Below are 17,203 nucleotides of genomic sequence, written 5' to 3' on the forward strand. Positions count from 1 at the left end.
AATCAACCTAAGCTGCATGTCTTTGGACTGTGGGAGGAAGCTAGAACACCCAGAGAGAACCCACACAAGCATGGGGAGAACACGCAAATTCCACACAGAAAGGCCCTGGATTGGCCGGGGCTTGAACCTAGAACCTTCTTGCTGTGAGGCAACAGCGCTAACCACCACACCACACCACACCACACCACCCCCCCTTTAAGTTTGTTTCTTTCGATAGAAGTTGCAACCTTACCTAAGAATACAGTGTTTGGTGAGAGTACACGCATTTGCTGTTGGGCCTCTTTCTCTAAAGAAACCTAGCAAAGCAGCAATAAATCATTTTAGGCAAAACATCTAACTTTAATTTGAGCCCTGACAGACAATGAAGCTAACACTATCACACCTGTAGCTATGTGACAGAGGGAAATGATGGTGAGTCTACTGGCATTTAGGAAGGAATGTTGATGACTCTGATGCGATTCTACAGGTAGCTGCCAATACAAAGTTAAAACTGGCCTCATCCAAACCAGATGGCATTTTGCCAGCAACATGTCATGTCAGTGTGCTAAGCGGGTCAGTCATGTGGAAGTTTGGAGAACTGCAGCAGATCAGGGCCGTTGAATCAGAGACTCATGCCCTGTCTGCCCGAGGGAGTGGAGGGGGAGGACACCTGCACCCTCTTGGGCTCTGAATCTTACACCACTAAAATCTGCTTTAATACTGAAAAGGGCCCACTGGGTCCCTCAGAAGAATACATCTCATGCTGGTTGAAAGAATCAATATTCTGAAGTCTAACATACTGCCTACACTTGAGTATTGGTTTCAGGACATCCCAGTCCCACCCCTTCACAACCTGTTCCTGAACCTGAAGAACATTTTTGCAAGGTTTCTGTGGAAAAACAGACATCTCAGGCTACATTTGTCACTCTGGTACCTTTCGATAGAAGCAGGCTTATGTATCCTAACTCACTCTGGTATTACTAGGAAGCCGTTTGAGGCTGATGATGTTTCATTTTCCAGACAAACCCCCTCCTGTGTGGAAATATGGAAAATTGCTGTCAAACTGCACTGCACCAGTATTTACAGTATAGTATGCAAAGTGAAATTGTTGATAAAGAACACATAAAACACATTGTTAAAAATATGAAAACTTTTCCATTTCATGTTTCAGCTTTTTATGAAGTAACACTTCTTTCCACCAGGAAGATCAGATGGGTTGCAGAGTCTACAGAACATAAAAGAGCTATTTGCACCAGATGATGGTAATTCAAAGTTCTTATGATATTCCACATAAACATGTCTTGAAGTTTCTACAGCTGAGAAACTTTATCCCTAAAACCGGTCCTTATCTATCCCCTGTCTATGTGCATTGGAAATGGTAATGCAAAAAGATTGTTGTAGAAAAAGTGCTAACTCCAAAATATATAGCATTGTGGTTGACTGATCCCCTAAATCATCAGAGGTCAGGTTTAATGTAGGCATAGAGGAACATATGTTTTCTGTTGACTGGGTAGTGCTGCCTGCCGAAGCATAAATACAAACTGTCAATACTCAGCTCACATTACTACAGTATAACTGGCTGACAAGGACACAGTAAGTGACACCAATGCTAAAAGTTCAAGATCGAACAAGCCCTTGAAAACATAATGGATGTACATTTAACACTTGACTCTATTGTACCCTGATAAATCATCATGGAAAAGGCCCGTTTTTAATTTTTAACCTGGATTAAATAATGTGCACAACTTTGCTTTTGGAATACTTTGTACATACTAAAAGGTAAATGGTCACATTAAAAAACAAAAGAAATTGAATTCCTTTTAATAACGTAATGAACGACGCAGACTTGACAGATGTGCAGCATTTTGATAAATCTGGGTGGGGAAGTTTAATGTTGTCCACTGCAGTTGTCTGAGCCACAGCTACAGTAGCACTACTTTCAGTTGAACACCTTGTGTGGTCATTGTTAAGCTGTTTTCAGATAAGACGCACCATGCGCTGTGGCCACCGTGGGGACTGTGCGCAGCACGGGGGGGAGGGCACATATGTGCAAATTGTGTACATGTTGGGTGCCAGTTGCTAGGCAACCAAAAAGCTTTCCAGGAGGTGGTTAGCAGATATTAACTAGTTTTTGGAGCAGCGTACCTGGATGCACAATATATCTATCTACATCTAGCTGTATTGATCAGGAGAAGGTGACCAGCTGCAGGAAATAAGAAGAGGGCGTGGGTCCACCAAAATCAGCTTCTCCTCATTTTTCTTCATGATCTGTCAGGTTCTCTGCAATTGGACGTGTCCAGGTGTCATCATAGTTGCGCCCAAACTTCAGTGCCGCAGCTGGGGCAGCACATGTACCTTGCACTGCCACGAGCTGAGCACAGCACAGATATGTTCTTGCTTTGTGCAACACATAGAAATGAATGGGTTCAATAGTACAGTGCAGCGCTCACTGCATCCATCTGAAATGACTTTAGGAATGAGCTTAGGATGGCAAATATATAGTAGCTGAATAATAGGTCTAAAGGTGATATGCAGCACATTATTTGATACAGTGTATCTGACTTCCTTCACATGCACTAATCTACCTCTAAAACACTCCTGCACATTCTTGAGTCGTGAGACCATGAATGTGTGAATGGGAGACCACAAAATCTTTACCCAATACTGAAGTTGGTGCAGCGTTAAAATGCCTGCCAGATGATGCTATGTGATATAAATTCCTCACCTTCTCAAACCTGAGTTTTCCAGTACACCTATCCAACAGGCATCCAGGCCTTTTGACCTGAATTAAGCCTCTTGCTGTTAATAAAATGCTTGGCTGACTCAGCTTTGATCATATAATTATCTACAAACGCAGGTTTTTGGAATCTGGATCTCACATTGGGAACTTTAGAAAATTATACAACAATATTTCTGTGTTTCGGGATAAATGATATACACTTTCAGGTTTTGAAATGCTGTATGCCTTGAAACCATTAGCACAGAGTGCATGGTTGGTTGGGTGAAACTAAAAACTAAAACTCAAAAAAAGCATTTGACTGTCGTTTTAAGTCTTAAGTCAAACAATATGTGATCCACATGGTGAAAAGTCTGGTTTGTTTTTACTTAAATGATGAGTATGAAGTACCATGCTTATCTCTGCATTGTACTAAAGACACTGTGAATGACTCATACCACAATGAACCTGCATTCTCTTGTTCACTGTGCCCTGTTGTTGTCTGCTTTGACTTTGTCAATGCATAAACCTTCAGACTGTCGCTGCTTTTATTGCTAGTCCTCTGAGCTTGATTATCACTCTGGAGACCAGAGACAGAGAGAATAGATAAGCTACTTTATGGTCATACTGTGAACGGTGCGACTGTCAGCTGTGGTTGCAATGGGTCCCACACGCCGATCAGCGTCTAACCCGAACAAGCTGTTTTCCATTGCCTCTGCCTGGGCCAGCACATCATTATTTTTGTTTGGATACCCGCTCTGTCACATGTGTGTCACACTCTCTGGATGTTTCATCTCCATTGTAGCCACCAGTGCTCTTTCTTTCACTGCAGAGAGAGAGAGAGTTCATTAGTTGATATTAAATGCTTCTATTACACAAAGGGGATCATTAGGTGTATGAATAATATAGAAATGCTTCTCTATGCACTATATATGTATTAATTGTACTGTGACTTGAGAAATATTCACAGCAAATACCTCATTTGATTTGACAGACAGGAGCTGGGGGAGAAAGATATTGAGGTCTTATCTGGCAAATATCAACCAGGTGCCATGAAAGGCCTGTGTCATCTGACATCAGCTGTAAGAGTTTGAACAGGCAGAACTCAATATCATCACACAGTGGGAGAATCATTATTCACTTAATGTAAAATATTAGCACCAAAGATCAACAGAGACATGAAAGGCTTAGAGGACTGTGTCACATAGCTTGGAGAATGAGAGTCATGTGGGTAAAACGAGACCATGTGAAAGCATATGGATCATGAGAGCAATGCCATGAAATCTCATGCTTCCTCAGTCATTGCGCCAATGCCATGTTTTAACCAGAGACCAATTTCTGAAACATGCTTTTACATATAATGCCTAAAAATGAAAAACAAATGACAGTGCATCTACTAAAAATAAATGCCGGGAAATCAATAAAAAAGCAGTTTAATATAAGGAGATCCTGATTAAAAGTATGTTAACAACCTGTTTTCGTCTCCACCATAAAACTGAAATTAATGAATGAACACAAGGTTAAAGGACCAATTTTGCCAAGCATGCATTTTGATTTAAAAAATATTTAATCTTAATTATGATCTGAACAATGAATAAGCCTCCATTGTGCCTGAAACATCTGATTACCTTGAAACTCAGAGTGCTCCTCTTTCCATGTCCTAAACCGTCCCCACTCCTGTGACTCACATAATGACGTCACGAATTCAAGACATTGACGAAATCAGTCAGCATACAGAGCACTGCTAGAAACACAAGACATCACTCAGGGAGTCAAAGGTCAAGTGACAGGAATTAAAATATGCTGGTTGTGCCACAGACAAACGATCCACAGGTAATTGCTGTAAGCCGAAGATCAGCCCTTGTGACATCTGTTTATGGGCATGAACCACAGGGACAGGCCACACACTAGCAAGCCTGGCCCCTGGAGAGGCTGTGGTGGTGCCATAAGGCAAAAATCCAGACTGAAAATGTAACATGGCCAAAAAAGAACATCTGCCTGGAGGCTGAACTAAAGGCAGAAATGTTCTCAGGCCTTATTTTTAAAGCCTGGCTTTATTTTATGTAACACTTAATTGTGCTCTTTTGATTTTACTGTTGTGATTAGATGTATTGCTTTATATGGAGGAAGAGCTTCTCAGATTGACAACTGGAATTTAGTATTTATATCTTCACACTAACTAAAGTCCATTTATGTCAGTGATGAAGGTTTTGACAGAAAAGACCCTTTCAGACGTGCACTCCGTTCCAGTATTCTGATGGCATCTGAAGGTGTTGGCTTCATGTCCCTGTCAGCACCCTGGTGGCAATCTTACTAGGTTAGACCTTTTAACTTTGAACACCACACAAGTTTGAACTGCAGTTGTATTTACAGGTAGGCACGCAAAAGGTTATGACAACCTGGCGCATACATACTGTGGCTCTCACCATCACAGTCATGGATACATTATGTCTACATGATGCTGTGAGGAACATTAATGTAAACATTACTGTGACCTACACCTGAAAGACAGAAGGCCACCAGACTGATGAGCCAGCAGTGTTTTGTATCCCATGACTGAAAAGGGCTATACTGTATATTTCTGGTTCTTGTTGTGAATCAGAAAAACAGCTTCAAGCAGAATTAAATTCTCTTTTAGCCACTTCAGGGCAGTGGAGAAAGCTGTAAACTCACCACTGGCATATTATCACCTCACAAAGTTGCTAAGGCAAACATTAGCAAACAGTTGAACATACAGTGACACAGAGGGGTCCAAGCAGCAAAGGTGTTGAAACTATTGTTTATTGCTGTTTTAGTTTACTCCAACTCCTCAGGGAAATACCTGGCTCTTTAGCTGCTAAATGCTCCACTGTGTTCACCAGCTTGTTGGCAACTGCTGTCAGTCATTTGGTGCTTGGCAAGTAGCTACATTCGTTTTGTGTTGTTATGAAAGCAGCTGCCTGCTGCGGCAGTAAGTGAGGTTTATTAGAGCTGTGAAAATGTGAAAGTTGTGGGCTGTTAAACCAAAACGATGAGCTGAAAGACACTAAACACGGAAGAGTGAAAGATACTCTACAGCTGGAAGGTACTGCAGGGTCGCTTAACAATTTTCACTGTAAGTGACATTTATAACAGATTACAACAGACTGTTATTATGTGGTGTATTAGAATTTGTCTAGTGCAACCTTAAAAAATACACAAATGTTTAAAAGGGAACAAAAATATAAATGTTGATTTACTGGACACAAAATGATCATTTTTAATCCACAGAATATACATTCAGTATGTTTTCAAACTGAAAACTTTAATGGCTTTGAGCTTTCTAACCTCTGTTTTTGGGACAGTGTTGTAGATGATAATAAAGAGGACATGAACACATGCTGATAAGACGGCTATAAGTTTAAAATCAAGTCTGGTGCAACATGATAGATGATCATGAGCAACCAAAATCATATCATCAAGTTGCATTTGTTAGGAATATTCCTTTAAAAGATTGGAATATATTTGCTGTGGCAAAGAATGTTGTTACCCTCTACATACAATCCTTCTGTAAAGTCTGCAGAGCAAGTTTCTGGTCAGAATCCATGGAAAAGCATCAAATGTAATTAGGGGTTACATCAGCATGGGGTGTACGTTCCCTTCATATAGGAATCCAATTTATGGTCAAATTCTGAGGTTGAAATCATAGAGACAGTGGAGGCGCAGATGTCCGTCTGGATCAGACGGGACAACACAGATGGAACAAGGAACACACAGGGTGATATGGCACTTGAGGTTTTGCCATAGCTGGGCAGCTGCCTGCATACTTGATTGTATCCAGAGGACCAAGTAAGTTCTATGGCCCAGTATCCATTTCCAATCTTGTGTGTGGGAAATGCTACTGCAGGCACTGTCCAGGCCCATTTGGGGCAGGTTATTACACTAAAACATGGGCGTTTTTCTTGTTGGACCTTCATGCCTCATATGACAAGTATAATATACAGAGGATGTAGCGTGTAGTTGTTACATATAGTACAGTGAAAAACAGGACATGGAGTTATATGCAGTTTCACATGATATAGTCATGGGAATGGGGTGAAATGATAGGGTACATTCTCTGAAGGAGGCATGATAACATCAAAACCTCTCGCTATATAATGCTGTGATGGTTCCAGGCATCCAACCATCTTGAAAAGTGACGAGCCAGTTACAACACACAGATGAGTCTTTACTCCATTTGTGGAGGTAAATACAGTATGGTAGACATGGCAGGCTGCGTGCAGGACTATGCCAGACACACTGTCATTATGGGCGACCTAAGTAAATATTTTACATGGCAAAAATTAAAATTAAGGATGAAAGCAGAACACAGATGTGTAATTACATCAATGCCATACCCTTTAAAGTCCTATTGCCTTGTATTGCTGAGGTCACATAGGGACATGTCCTGTAGCATACATGCAAAGTACTACAACAGAGTGGTCCTGTTCAAGGCCTGATAATGAGAAACACACAGGGGTGAGCAATCCGCAGAGTCCACAGGCCAAAGATAAGTGTGGTGGTAATGGCTGCAGTTCATCTCCAAACATCTGTGAATTAACAATCCAGGGCCACAGCGCAATACTCAGTAAAATAACAGCAAAGCAAAGTAAAATACTGTCTTCATATTTTCCTTCAACTGATGTCAGGGCGAACCACTTGTTGTGGGACCTGAAAGCAGGAGATAGTAGTACTGTCTCACAGGCTATGAATAATAGGACTGAATGGCACAGAGGAAGTCAAGACACTGTACCTGCTGCAGCTTTTAATCTGACCTAAATGTCATACATATGATCCGGGTCTGAAAACTGGTTTCATTTTAGAAAACGTGGCTGTCATAGGAGAGACTGGAGACTGATTTCACACAAAGGACTGCCAGTTTAAAAAAATGCAACAATGACACTTTGATAAGAATCATCCTGAAAATGAAGACAATTTATACAGTAAGGCACAGATTTGGCATCTGTGGTGTCAAATTTACCTCGGCTTCTTTCTTTAATCTGTGGACTCACAGGTTGATCATCTTGTTGGTATTTGATGTTAAATTGTAGGTTTTACTGAGTGAGCTGATGAAGGACTCTTCTGCTGCTCCAGCTGGAAGGATCAGAGTACACATCCAAGTCATAACAAAACTATTGTACAGTACTGGGTTATTTCCTGGATTTTACCTGTGCTTTTAATTAGGTCAGCTGCTTGCAGTTTGCTGGAATGTGATGAAAATCAGTAAAGGGAAACTTGAGTTTTCAGTGAGGGAGGCACAGACCAAATCTATGGGAAAGTCAGGGAAAAACACTATAAAACTAAATCATACAGTATGCTAAAAAGTATTTTCAGATTACCCTCTCAGTTGGTGGTAATGGTTGAGTTCTGAGAATATATGAAGGCTGTATTTTTCTTTCCTCTCTTTTATGAGTACAGTACTTTGGGATATCAGATTCTGTGAAGAGGCATAAGATCTTTACTGGGAAAGCACTGATGTCACCACAAAGAAAAGATTGAAGGAAAAACTATCAATCAGAGGGCACATGCACATTCATTTTAAATGTGTGTTGTTGTGTGTGGTCCCTGCTTATGTACAGAATGTGACTGCATGTAAGAAAAAGTGGAAATCAAACGTGTGTCATCAAGTAAACAGACTTTCAGATTTAAAAATGAAAAACCTGCAGAACATTTGGTGTTTTGTGCTTTGATCAAAATCACTGTAAGTACCTAATATTCTGTAAGATAAAATACACCTTTAGCGGAGGCTTGAAGACCAGCAAAGGACAGAGGAGACAGCACACAGACAAAGAACGGGTAAAAATGCAGAGTGGCTCAGCTGTATTTAGCTTTGTGTCAAACAGGTTATGTGGAGATGAGAAACAGCCGTCAGTGAAAGTAACCCTGGCGAGTGGGTGGATAAACATACAAATACAAAGGGAAACATGAATAAATTGAAAGTCGGACAGAGGAGACAGATGTTCCAGTCATGACACAATAAGTGTGAATAGAAGGGACCTCAGTTACTGTGAATAAACATAATAGCACAACTTCAGAAGAACCATTCTCAGCATAAGCAAGAGGATCAAACTGACGATGAATAAAGGTGAACTTAAAAAAATGTAGAGAATGAGGCCAGTAGCCTTTCAAGGAAATCACACATGGGAGGAGGTTGTGCAGCAGGTGAACAGCAATAGAACGCACATGCCTGGCTTCAGGCGTAACAATATAAAAGTGCCACTATGACACTGAGTGTAGCCACCATGACAACAAGCTTGACTTACAGCAAGCTACGACAATGTGAAACAAAGTTGCTGTGGAGGACATTTACACTAGTAAAATCAATTTTATTTATATATACGTTCAGTAGTATTTACCGACCACCAGAAGAAGCCAGCGGCACTCCAGGTGTCCCGTACTCACGGTGACACCAGCAGTTTTGCAAACCTAAATTTTAAACACAACCCAGGTGATTTCTGAGCAAGCCAGCTAAGAGCAGGCATCCACACATGTAAATATTAGAGCTTTAGAGTTAGCACTGGGGAAGCACTCTTCTAAGCAAAGTGTGTCTTATTATAAAGCCTCACTTCACATGCAGCACTTGTTGTTGTCCTGAAACGATACCATGCTCAGTTCTATAAGCTAATTAGCTAGAGGTAAATGGAATGGTGTGTGTTATACTGATTGTACATAGATAATGAAAATGCCATGCATTACTACTTTAAAGCAGAGTCTGAAGGAGTCCGAGCTAACCGTCTCCATAACACAGAATACATTGAAATTTGAATGATCTCATTCAGTCCGGTTATTCTCCATAACACAGAATACATTTGAATGATCTCATTCAGTCCGGTTAACATTTGTCATCACAGCCAGCTCTCTGCCAGTGTTGGAAACCTGAGAACGTTACATCTGTGATTTCAAAAGTGGACCCAAATGTTTGCAACAACCCAACCCTGGTCCTGCTTTCAATGTAAATTAACATTCATACGTTCCTTTATTTTTCCTTCTTTGCTTTTTCATCACAAAGAGCACTGAACAGATGAGCTCCCCTTTGCCTGTTCAGCCAGTTTCATACTATCTCCCATGTAGAATCTTAAACAAACTCTTCTCATTCAAGACATATTAATAGCAATCAATACAACTTGAAAGCAACTCCAGAGACACTGAGCTATGTCAGGAGTGGTGTACTGGTTAGGGGAGATGTCACACTGCAAAATTATTAGTTCTGGTTGTATGTTATTCATTACTTGTATTTTTATACTGCACGTTTTTCCTGCTGGACCTTAGATGACATTCTCATACCCAGTATCTGTACCTGGTCAAGCATTTACTTTTTTATATAGCCAACCCAGGAAGAATACATGTGGCTGGGAGGAAGTCTTGCACCACCGAAGTCGAAGACGAAACAGAGAAGAAAGAGGCACAGTGGTCCAGTAGACGAGCCAGCCACCGTAAGGGAAAGCATACAGCGTGACACAGAGGACGGGCAGACTGTGGAGCTGCACTCATTTGTGTGAGTAGCTCTGGCCGTGGACAGTACTCTGGTGTGCAGATGGCTTTATTGGCTACAGATTTTAGAACTTCTCACTGGCAGTATTCTTCTTTATGCTTCCTGCAGAGGTCAGGTAGACCCATGATAAAAGAGGAAAGCATCCCAGAAGAGTTCAGGAACTAGCCAAGGAGACAACACTGGTGGACCAGCACTGCTTTTGGCATTTTAGTTACAGAACTTTTAATTCATAACTTTTGTCCTTTAAACATTGTTATTATTATATTTCTTTCTTTCTTTTTTAAACTGATACTTTAATTTCCTGGTATTAGGATTTTTAGTTTACTTGTATTAATTGCCACATTTTAAACTACTGAATTAAATCATTCTCAACAGTTTCAAGCTTTTTGTATTGTCCCAATATTCTTCTGAACCTGAATTTTGTGAGACCTTAGTCTCTCTAAACTAGGTGTTGTTAGATATTTAGCATTCTTGTTCATTTTATTATTTATGAATTCTAAGTGCTCGTTTACCCCTCGGCCCTGACACAAACACCCTGAGGTGTCGCTGAATTCCACTCCTCAAGGGGCTTTATCAGCATGCTGTACAGTATGTAGAGTATGTGTTCTACTTCTGTCCTCACCTGGAGCAAGTAGTGGACCGGTATATTTGCAGCTGAGGGTAAAATTACACTTAGAAATAGGCTCTATTTGTCATTACAACAGACACAAAACAGTATTGTATAAAAAAGGTGTTCTCTGCACGTCTTCCAGCAACATGCAGCTGAATCAGGTGCTTCTAATTTGTTTGAACCATTAAAAGCAGTAAATCTATCAGTGTGCTCCAGTCCTACAGTGCTGTATTGTTTGTTGATGAGAAGACAGTATAATAGTTTCTGATGTGAATTAGGCCAATAGTATACAAAGTCTGTGTCCAATATGTGTCCAGAAATAACACATTATGCTGCAATACTGTTGGATAGATTAAGAATCTTTTTTTAACCATTTGTATGGAAAATGGAAATAACATCTGGCATGATGGTGGTGCCACAGTAAAGGCAACAGGATTAGCATTATTCTGAGTGATGCTTGTATATTAAATGTTGGTTACGATCTTGAATCCTTTATGTTTAGCTAGCACACTTTAGCATGGTGCTAAAATAATATTAGTATAGTAAATTAGTTCAGCATGAAGAATAAAGAAGAGCATCATTTGCCAATTAGTTTTGGGCATATTAACTGCGGAGAGACAACATCGCTAACTTTGATATTTAAGGCACAAAAACAAACAAGCAAACAAAAATCAAACAAGTCTGAGTCTGTTACCAAAACAAAATCAGATGTTCTTTCTCAGCTGCACTACAGGCTAAGCTGCGCTTTGAGCTTACTGTTAACATGTGTGGCTGCTTATGCATGCTCAAAAAGTCACGGACTCAGCATAGTCATCTCAGACTGAGAAGGAACAATAAACCAGCTGAATGCCAGACAAACAGAGCAACATTTCCTTTCCTGGAGCCCCGGCACTATGTGTCTGCACGGAAAAAACATTGACATCAGGCACAAAAATTTAGCTGTCGGATTTCTTTTTTCATTTTCACTTCTAATTTGCAGTTACAGATTCAGTCTCATAATTTCTTATAATAACAATATCATTGAGGGTTTTACAACCTAAGGGATACCCATGGGTTTAGAGGTAGAATAATGTAACAGTTTGGGATGAAGGAATAATCAGAGGTAGGTTCTCACAAGTGCAGTCATATAAATGACCACACGTTTGTGTGTCTGTGGGGTTCATGGCTATTTCCTCAAGGATTTGCCCTGGGTGTATGGTTTGTCAGCGGCTGGCTGGCAGGGGCTATGGAGAGAGAGAGAGGGCGTGTCTGTAGCGAGTCAGCGCCTTTGAAAGAAGATCAGAGCAAGTTCTGGCCTAATTACCAGCATGTTTACACCTCCACATCTGGCTATCTGCTGAGTGATGGGGAACACAGGAGAGTATCATGGCAGCAGGTCAGCACAGACAAATTCATTCAGTCAGGGTTGAAAACATATGTAGACTGAGTGGCAGCCAACGGACAGTAAAGATAAAAACTTGGAATGAAGTGGACTGTTTCAATTTGACCAAAAATAAAGAACTGTGGGGGAAATGCCACAGTTTTTGTTTTAAAAACTTTCTTTCTTAGATGAAAAATGAATGGCCCAAACAGTGATCAATTCTATTCCTGTTTAAATTAAAAGTTCAGGACCGCTGTCTATCTCCAGGTGAGAAGATTAACCCTTTCTTTGGTTTTATCATATAGGATTGCATTCCATTGATTTTAAAGGTGCTTGATGTATACAAAACCACTTTTTTGTTGTCTGGGGCTGAACATCATCTTGTGCCTTCTTTGGCCATGAGCAGTTTATTTTTAAACTATCTCTTTACTTATCATTCAGTGTCATTATCAGGTCCAAGTGTTTATTTGACAGATCCTTTGGCTTATGACCAAAATACCTTTAAATGTTCCTATCAGCCTCCGCTGTGCTTTTTGATGGGCTATGATTAGCAAATGTTAGCATGCTAACACACTAAACTTAGATGATGGGTATAGTAGGAAAGACCTGGTGCCTTTCTGTGCAGAGTTTGCATGTTCTCCCTGTGCCTGCATGGGTTCTCTCCAGGTACTCTGGTGTCCTCCCACAGTCCAAAGACATGCAGCTTAGGTTGACTGGAGACTCTAAATTGCCGGTAGGAGTGAGTGTGGGTGTCTGTGGTTGTTTGTCTACATGTCAGCCCTGTGATAGACTGGGGAGCTATCCGGGGTGGACCCTGCCTCTCACCCAGTGTCAGCTGGAATTGGCTCCAGCCCCTGTGACCCTGTTCAGGATAAGTAGTATAGGTAATGGATGGATGGACATGAGAAAGTTTAATCTGAGTAATTTTAAATGACTGGAGGACATGTTGACTCCCAGACAGTTAGCTTCTCATGCAGATTTCTTTATTCGTATGTCTATTTACACACAGAAAAAGCACATTATTATTATTATCATCATCATCATCTTTATAAAACCAGTATAACAATTTTTCTACTTAATGGAGTAATTCATGTGAAACGAGATGAAATCTTGGCTCTATCCGAGGTATCATTTACTGCATGGCTGCCATACGGTTTTCATGAAAATTAAAACTATATAAATTAATTCCTAAAACTATGGTGCCGTTGAAGCGGAGTCCCTTACTGCTTTGTGAACTGTTGACAAATGAATGTATAGGCTTTAAATCAAGTTTTGCTTTTAAAGGAGCCTCATTGGGGAGCCAAGGGAAATGTCTGCTAGCCGCACCCACACTTCCTGCTCATGCCTGCCTTTGTGTAGGACACAAACCCAAAACAGCTATCTGTATTAAGACACAGTTTCCTCTTATCAACACTGCCACAGGGAGATTAAAATGGTTTGTTCCCAAAATGACTATTATTATGCCTTAAATTACTAATGTCACCCATGACTGGGGAGAACAAACACTTGTCTTATTACTAGCAGCCAAAATATTCATCATTTAAGCTACTCTATGATTCTTTATAATTTATATAACGAATGTGCCAAAATATTTGCTTAATCTAAATCCTTACCAGACATGGTACCACAGCTATTCATACTGTGTGTAAAACCTTGTAGCACAACAATCAACTCCTTGTCATTGGAGAAACTAAACTAGCTTTAAGTTTATGCAGATTGTTTTACAGTATCCCAATTTGAACTGGACTGTCACACTGAAAAGATTTGCACTGAGTCAGTGCTGTGAAGAGCTTGCTTGCTGCAGGCAGCCATTGTTTCCCTCATTGTTCTCCCTGGTGACTTAACTAAAGGGAATGTCCAAAGCCACACAGCTCTAAATATGTATTTCTGCCGTGCTAATTAGAGACTGTCTGTCAAGGGGGCACTGAGCCCAGGGCAAGGGATGGCTAAATATACCAAAACAAAAGCAAAGCTTCCAAATGGAAAATTATAAACATTAAGACACAAAAGTCATGGAGAAAATTGCAAATATACAACCCCAAATCAGAAAAAGTTAGGGCAGTTTGTAAAATGAAAATTAAGACTGAAAATAATAATTTGTAAATCATGTGTCCTGTATTACACTGAAAACAACACTGCAGCACATTATATGATGTGATGTCTCATCAGTTTTATTCTTTATTGTTTCTTCAAAATAAACACTCATTTTAAATCTGATGCCTACAACACATTTACCACAGTTGCCGTTCCTTTTCACAACACTTAAAGGACTGAGGACACCAAGTGATTAAATGGGTCAGGTGTCATTTTGTCCCATTCTTCCTGCAAACAAGTCTTAAGGTGCAGAACAGTCCCAGGTCTTTGTTGATACAATTTGCGTTTCAAAATATGCCACACATTCTCTGTTGGGGACAGGTCGGGCCTGCAGACAGGCCAGTCCAGCACTCGTACCCTTCTCCTCCACAGCCAGGCCTTGGTAATGTGCAGTATGAGGTTTTGCATTGTCTTGTTGAAATATGCATGGGCGTCCCTGGAAGAGATGTCGTCTTGAAGGCAGCATATGTTGCTCCAACATCTCTGTGTATTTTTCAGCATCAATGGAGCCATCACAGAAGTGTAAGCTACCTTTGTGAAGGGCACTGACACAACCCCAGACCATGACAGGCCCTGGTTTTTGGACCTGATGCTGGTAACAGTCTGGATGGTTCTTTTTGTCTTTGGTCCAGAGCACACAGTGTCTATTCCAAAAGAGACATAGGAGCAAGTGTGAGTGTGTATGGTTGTTAGTCTACTTGTCAGCACTGTGATAGACTTGGGACCCGTCGAGGGTATACACTGCCTCTTGCCCAATGTCAGCTGGGATTGGCTCCAGCCCCCAGCGACCCTATTCAGGAATAAGCTTTATAGATAATTGATGGATGTTTTTAAACGTTTCAAAAATTTTCTTATGCATATGTTGGCAAACTGGCGGTCCTCGGCCCATCTTTGCTCCTAAAGGGCTCGGCCTTTCCTGGATGTCACTGTTGTACCAAATCATGATGCAGTCACCTGTTGACACCACCTGTTTCAAGTAGAATCATCATTTCATTGTTTTGCCTCATTATTGGCCCTGAAATGCAACTGTCCTAACCTTTTTTGGAATGTGTTGTGGTCATCAGATAATGTGTTGCTGTATTGTTTTCAATGTCATACAGGACACAAATGATTTACAGATCACTATGTTATGTTTTCATTTTGATTTTACATACCATCCCAACTTTTTCTGACATGGGGCTATAATTGGAAAGGTCACTTTTTGTGCTTTTTTTATTGACAGAGGAACACAGCAGTGACAGGAGTCAGTGGTTTGGTCACAAGCTGTGAAAATATGACTGAGCTATTAGTGATTTTGAAAGCAGCCATCGTCGGACTGTCAGTGAGCATCTGTCAGCACTCGTCTTCCCTGTGTGTTGTGCACCATTGGCACGAGTCGGCTTTGTCAGCAGTCAGACCTCGTTGGTGAGAGAGAGAGAGAGACCACTCTGGCTGTTCAGCTTAGTGAATCAGTGCACAAGAAGAGAATCGTCCAAGAAAGCCCTTGAGCCTGTCACTGTAGTATCCATGATTTCACCCATTTAGTGCAGTTTCTCCTTGTTTTTTGCCTCCACAACCTCCTTTCTTCTTTCGCAACCAAAAGACCAAGGGCAGAGAACACCAGTGTCATTTGTACCTTCAAGTCAGACATTCTTGATTAGAAGCCCCTATAAACAGCAGCTGTTTGAATGAGAAGTGTTTTGTTTATAGCTTATACTTCTGCATTCTAGCTCTTCTTCTTTCCCTTTCTGAATGGCGAAAACAGACACCACCACGTCCTGGGAGGGGGAGTTAGGTCTCTCATGCAGGCACAGAACCTGTAGTCTGTGTGGTGTGTTCAAGTGCCACTTTTTCAGCTCAACCAGCCCAGACAAAGCCAACTTGAGGTGACAAAGAGGTCGGCATTTGTCGCTGCTATTTCTCTCATGTTGACCTGGTGAGTCTCTGCCTTTAGAAAATTGGACAAAACAGTAGTTCCTCTTGTTTTACAAGGGTTTGATTTACATGGCCAGGTCTGCATATTAGCCACCTCAACAATGTGACCTGGTTCTAGTTGACGTTAACCTTTCACCCTGCCTATAAATTCTGATAATTTTTATAATTTGAAAGCAGTATTAATTATTTATTGCATCATTATATTTTCTAGTGACCATGTTAGCAAACAGTTCATACTTACTTATCCAGAAGATACTGAGCACCATTAACATGCATTCACCTGCAAGTCCAATATTCACTCTGCTAGCTGTATTTTGGTCCAAACTAACACCTCAGGTAAATGTGAATGCCTTAAAAGGTTAGCTTGTTGTTCCTAAAACCAAAACAATGAGCTTAAATTCAGCAGTGCTCTGTAGATGTGCAGGGGAACTGTGGAGTTGGCTGGAAATTCTCTGTGGGATTTTCACTATAAATGATAAAGGTCACATTACACACAGTCATCTGATTCATTGTTAATATAAAAATATTGAGCAGTGCATCATTAAAGGCTTATTAATCCCAACAGACAAAAAAAATGTGTCGTGAGATGAATATTTTTTGCCATGTTGTAATATTCTTGAGTGTCACATTCACAAACAAAGGGGAAAAAATCTTATGCTATCATGTATCATGAAATATTATATAAGTAGATTATGAGGAAAATTATGTCTGTGAAATTTCATTTAGCTGGACCTACACATGCGCCACAATCAAATTCATATGACATGCCTCTGAGGAAAGTTGGTACTGTGTATAAAAGAGATTTGGAGCAGGAGCATACCCTGGTATGTCTGGGCTCTAAAATTTTGTTCAGGTAAACTGAATCACCAAAGTAAGAAGGAAAACCTCAAACTCTGTGAATGTTTCAACTTTCTAACTAAAATATCCATCCATCCATCCATTTTCTTCCGCTTATCCGGGACCGGGTCGCGGGGGCAGCAGTCTAAGCAAAGATGCCCAGACTTCCCTCTCCCTAGACACTTCCTCCAGCTCCTCCGGGGG

This window comes from Monopterus albus, unplaced genomic scaffold (genome assembly GCF_001952655.1).
Source record: "Monopterus albus unplaced genomic scaffold, M_albus_1.0 scaffold262.1, whole genome shotgun sequence".
NCBI lineage: Eukaryota > Metazoa > Chordata > Actinopteri > Synbranchiformes > Synbranchidae > Monopterus > Monopterus albus.